Here is a 5,780-nt window from a genome sequence, read left to right as displayed (position 1 = left end):
TATTTTTGTATGAGATATATGCATATGTATTACACAAGATATATAATTACATATGCGATAAATACATTTGAAGGCCGATCTCAGGAACTTGTTACCTTATAATCCTAAAAATGCCAGGGATTTTGATGCCTTTACCCTGTAAAACATTATCCCCTTCTGCAATGCTTTCCTCCCTCCTTTGGGGATTTATTGATTTCCTTTTCATTTGTGAAGGCAGTTTGTTTTGCCTTTAGTATTTATTCTCCCATCTCCAACTGTTACTTTCCCAGCTAGTTTGATATTTTTTTCCATTTTTTATGGCCAGAGTCTTTATATATCAAATATAAACACTTCTGAATAACATCTATCTATCAACCCAAGGTACTCTCCCCTCCAATTCCACTATTGTTTATTGTTTTATTAAACTAAGAAGTCCATTACAGTAGATAATAATCTTTCTGCAGAACAAGTGATGTTATGACACTTTGCAGTTTGACAGCATGTGATAAAAATAAGGCAAGTATTGATATGTTGTACACAATTATATAGTAAGGACCATAAGAAAAAAAATAAAAATATGGGTGAGAATGTTTATATATCTCTCCTGAGTAATGTGACTAAATAATTTACCATTTGAAATTAAAAGAACTATAGATATTTATTCCAAGTCAATATGTATAATTCAAGATTTCCTCATCAAAACAAGATGTTTACCTTTTCATTAATGCCCTTTTGTTTTAAATGTATATTGCAGAAATGTTTTCGTACATATACATATATTTAAGAAGAGTACGATGAATCCATGTGTTCAGTAATTATCAATTTGTGACCAGTTGTCATTCTTTTGTATACCCACAGTATGACTCTGCCTCACCAATAGTTAGAAGCAAATCTAATGCAGTATATTGAGTCATGTCTTGGGCCAAACACAGATCCATTTTAATCTATACCCAGCTCATACCCTGGCCTGCTTATGATGCCACCCCAGTCTCTGACCTTCTTTTTATTTTTTTCTTTTAGTTCTTCTACTCTGATGGATTGACTCTGCCAGAAGATAGACAGTGAAAGGTCAGTGCTGCACCCAACTTGAAGGGACAAGACAGACCAGCAGTGCCTCCTGCCTTTCCCTCCTATGCTCTCACCCGTAGCTCCGTAACAGGTGCTCCATAATGGCTTTGAGACCCTGGTGCATGTGAGGATCACTCTCTTGCTGATCTAGCTAGGGGAGTTTCTATTTCCTTCTGGATGGTCACAGACTGGGCATTCTCAGCCCCACAGCCCTCCAGAAGTGTTGATACCTTTAAGGGAAACTGGTACTGGCTCTTCTATAGCTTGTACTTTGTGGACCAGAGACACGTTGTCCACATGAAGGCCAAGAAGCTTTTGGTCTCCAGATACATCTCTGGGTGCACATACACAGACCAGCTACTCTTCCGGAGGACCAACCTTTTGACCAGAATGACTGCTGCTATGATTCATGAAGGCCAAGAAGCTTTTGGTCTCCAGATACATCTCTGGGTGCACCTACACAGACCAGCTACTCTTCCGGAGGACCAACCTTTTGACCAGAATGACTGCTGCTATGATGGATAGGTGGAAGGGGACTCAGAATCTTTGGTTGCTCTCAGCACCTATTTTGGGGGTTGAAGGAATGCAACAGGTGAATGGTATTGCTTATGAAATCAAGCCAAACAGGTTTCCTACCACATTTGAACACCTGGCATGTAAGATTGACAGCGAGGAGATATTATTCCCACCCATGAGATGTGGATAATAGGAAGAAGAAATAATACAACAATTGAAATTTCAAGATAATGATCAATTCACTTTGATGCAAAGCACCTATGAGGAATGGTGGACCCACAGATGGTTTCTTGAACCGGCAGTGGTAATAGACCACAATCAATTCCTTCATCAGAAAAGTAACAGCTCACTTGTGCAGAAGAAATTAATCGTGGTTGTCCATGAATTAAATGCCTATTTAAATACAGTTGATGTTGATGTGTGTTTTTTTGCTTGGAATTTAGATCTGGAATGAAGAAAACCCTGTAGCAGAAGATCACATATATATTCTCCTAGAACAGTTTTGGAAATGGAAGGCAGCCAGCTTTAATTCCTGGGTATACCATGATGCTGCACATATTTATGAAAACTATAGATTTCCCAGATTCGTTGGCTTAGCCAGCGTTGGAACAGTATGTACTCTTCATCTTCATTGTGGAGTTAGTAGTTTCCCAACTGAAAAATTGCCTTATTTTGCACTGATTGTGTCACATGGTATCAATCATAATTTGGGTATGCATCATGATAAACCACCGTCTACATGAGAGCAAGAAAGATGCAGAATGTTTGCAACAGTATTGCCAGGAAATAGATACAGCAACTATAGTTATGAGAAGTTCTTTCAAACCTCTGTAAAAAAAAGAGCTGCTTGTGTGATTCACCAAATACAGGTGACATCTTCACACTGAAGTGCTGTGTGAACAGCATGCTTGAAGAAAGAGAGGACTGTGACTGTGGATCCTTAAAACTGTGTAAAGACACATGTTGTTTGGCAACTGAAATCTGAAACCTAGGGCCACTTGTGCTTTTGGTTTTGCTGCAAAGACTGCAATTCATGCCATCAGGTAGAGTATGTAGGGTCAGAAGACAATGAATGAACGTGATCTTCCGAGTGGTGCAATGGAACTTCACATAACTGTCCCGCAGGTGTGCATGTGCAGAACCAGATCCATTGCATGGGTGGTGGTTACTGCTATGAAAAGAGATGTAATATCCATGCTGAGCAGTGTAGGCAAATTTCTGGCAAAAAAGCCAAGAGAGCAAATTAGACATGCTATAGGGAAATGAACCCCCAAGTTGACTATTTGTTCATTTTGGTTTGAAAAGCCCTACATATGTAAGATATAATGTCTCAGATATCCTGTGTGGGAGAGTTCAATGTGAGAACTTGAGAGAAATTACCCTTTTGAGAAATCATTCTACTGTGAACTAGACTCACTTTAGTGGCATAACCTGCTGGGGTACTGACCATCATTTTGGGATGACCATACCAGATATTGGTGAAGAAAAAGGTGGCACAGAGTATGGTCCAGAGCATGTATGCATCCACAGGAAGTGTGTCCTTATGCCACTTTGGGAAGGTGTTTTTTCACCTAAGACCTAGAATATGAGAGGGGTCTGCAACTATGAATAGAATCCACCCAACTGCTTAATAAAGGCAGTGGAGGTAGTGTTAACAGTGGCCCACCCCTCAGAGTAAAAAAGTGTGCAAGATGAGTTACACGAAACAATTTTTTTTGGAATTATTTTTTTCTTATCTTTTTATGTTTGTTAATTTTCGTTTGGAATATGTACAAAAACCCATGTAAGAAAAAAAAAGAGTGTTCAAATGTCACTAAGAAGAAACAGTAAAATGTTCAGACTTAACCTAAGAAAAAAGAACAAAAATTTAAATAAACCTTTAATAAAATTTCCCATGTATTAATGTTTAAATTTAGTCTTGTGGCAGCGCAAGTGTTATTGCATGTGTCAGCAACAACTGACAGAAAATCCCAAAGATCTATTATGTTTCAGGATCATAGATATTAGCCATTTAAAAAAGGTAATTACTAGCATATTCCTACTTTTCATTGCTTTAAGCAATTTTAGTGTTTTGTTTTTCATGGAATTAGTCTCTTTGTATTACCTGAGCAAAGACACAGTTCATGGATGGTTCACGTGTGGTTTTATTTGCTGTTTCTCAATTCCGAACCTCTTTGCCCTTTTAACTCTGCTTTGTCACACAGGACATGAGAACCTACAGATCTTATTTCCTCTTTGCCACTTCTCTCCCTATTCATTTCTGCCAATAGAGGAGCTAAAGGGAGACTGGAAACCTAATAGAACTGTTTGACAGCTGTTTTAGTAAGTGTTGCTTCAGTATCAGCTTTCACCTGGGCAGCAGCAGGAGCTTTTAGTCTGCACATTATTACTATTGTTAAAATGAAAACATTAGATAATTAAGGTTAGTAGACTTTATTTGAGCAAAGTACAATTTATGAATCGAGCAGCACTTAGAGCCAGGAGAGGTTCAGAGAACTTCACCGAGCAATGTAGGCCGGCAGCGTTTGCAGACAGTAAAAGAAAGTGGGGTACAGAAACAGCTTAATCGGTTACAGCTGTGCATTCCTCTTAGGTAGACGTTCTGATCAGCTGGCAGCCTGTGATTGGCTGAAGGTCGGCTGTTGTGATTGGCTGGGTCTCTGGTGTTTGTTCCCAGAATATATTCCTATGTTGGGTTGTAATTTGTTTATATACTAGGTTAGGTTGCAGTTTGCTACCTAGGAATTCAAAGCAGGGAGGCAACTTTAGGCCAAATTTAATTTACTTTAACATTCAATATATTTAGTAATTCCCAGGACCAACAGCACAGCAACTTACCCTCAGAGTTCTGATTCTCAGGTCTTTGAGCCTTAACCTAATTCCAGAGACTCCAGCAGCACGTTGGCTGTATCCTGTCCTCAGAGGTTGGGGTCCTAGAACCATGCCACCTATTCCACATGTTAGGTCAAATAACTCCAACCTCTTCCCTTTGATCTCCAGTCCTGGTAGTGATAACTCCATCTTCTCGTTAGCAATTCATGGTTATCTCGGTGGTGGTGTTTCTCATTTTGTGACTAACTCTGAGTGATGCGGTACTTATCTTGGTACAGTGGAGAACACAGAAGAGTCAGACATCAGAAGGTTTTGAATTTTTCTCACCACTGCCCTTTACCATGATGGGGAAATTATTTAAACTTAGGTAGAATTTCCTTGAAATCTGAAATGAGAAAACAATAACACTTCACACTCAACTCTTTGTAACTTTGGTTATAAAATAGGATAAATGATACAATTTTATGTAGGATATAATAAATCTTAGAATCCTATCTTTTCTGTGGAAAAAAAATTGAAAATCCCAATTAAAGTGTAAAAACCATATTTTCAGGGCATCAGAGAGCTGTGGAAGCAAGAAGGACTAAATGAACTAAAATTGCAGGTACAGAAAACAATTTTAAGTGAGTTGAATATTGCCAGCCATTTTTTCCTCTGGCACTTTTGTTGATACTGAATATAAATTGAGGGCTGGGCTTGCCCCAGTCAGAGGACTTCTGCTGAGAGAAAGAGAAGCCACCAATTCTGTTAGTTACTACACAGGTCTAGATTCCTGAATTAGACATCTTGGGGACTTCAGTTCATAATCATTTTCCCCAGGTCATATTCGCTGCATTTGAGATCTTTGTGGGATGCTGGTGAGCTAGTCCGAAATGTTTAAAAGGCATAGTTTTCTAAAAATAATGTTATATTTTGGACACAAGAAATAGTATAAGAAGGCTTATCTCAAGCACGAGTACTGTCTCTCCATTAAGAAGTTTACCTGATTTTGGATTTGCCTGTGACAAAAGGCTGGAGAGCCGGGCTGTGAAACTTTGGGTGACAGAAATTATTAACCCCATATCCTTCAGAGCTGAGGAAATAGTCACACAGATACCCGATTGAAAGTCTAACAGGCTCACACCTGAGCAATATAAGCAGAGGAGAATTAGTCCAAGATTTACTAAATACTCACTTACCTCTGATCTCTCTCAATCCGTACTTGATTTAGGTAATTGACTCCTCAGCCTTTCTTTATAACACAGCAAAGATGGAAATATCTCCAGTGGAGCCACCTGGAGCTTCTATGGTTGATTTATACGCAATTACCTGCATATAATAAAATATTTCCATACATAAGAGTAAAAAAATGGCCTATTATTAGAGAAAGAAGAAGAAAAGAAACA

At 38.7% G+C, this 5,780-nt stretch overlaps 1 pseudogene; it reads left to right on the top strand.

The window, feature by feature from the left end:
- The first annotated feature begins 1,224 nt into the window (after window positions 1-1,224).
- Window positions 1,225-4,160, top strand: LOC103602833 (annotated as a pseudogene).
- Window positions 4,161-5,780: the final 1,620 nt, after the last annotated feature.

This window comes from Galeopterus variegatus, unplaced genomic scaffold, assembly GCF_000696425.1.
Source record: "Galeopterus variegatus unplaced genomic scaffold, G_variegatus-3.0.2 Scaffold4328, whole genome shotgun sequence".
NCBI lineage: Eukaryota > Metazoa > Chordata > Mammalia > Dermoptera > Cynocephalidae > Galeopterus > Galeopterus variegatus.
Note: the sequence above shows the minus strand (reverse complement) of the source record. Positions and strands in the feature narration are given on the sequence as shown.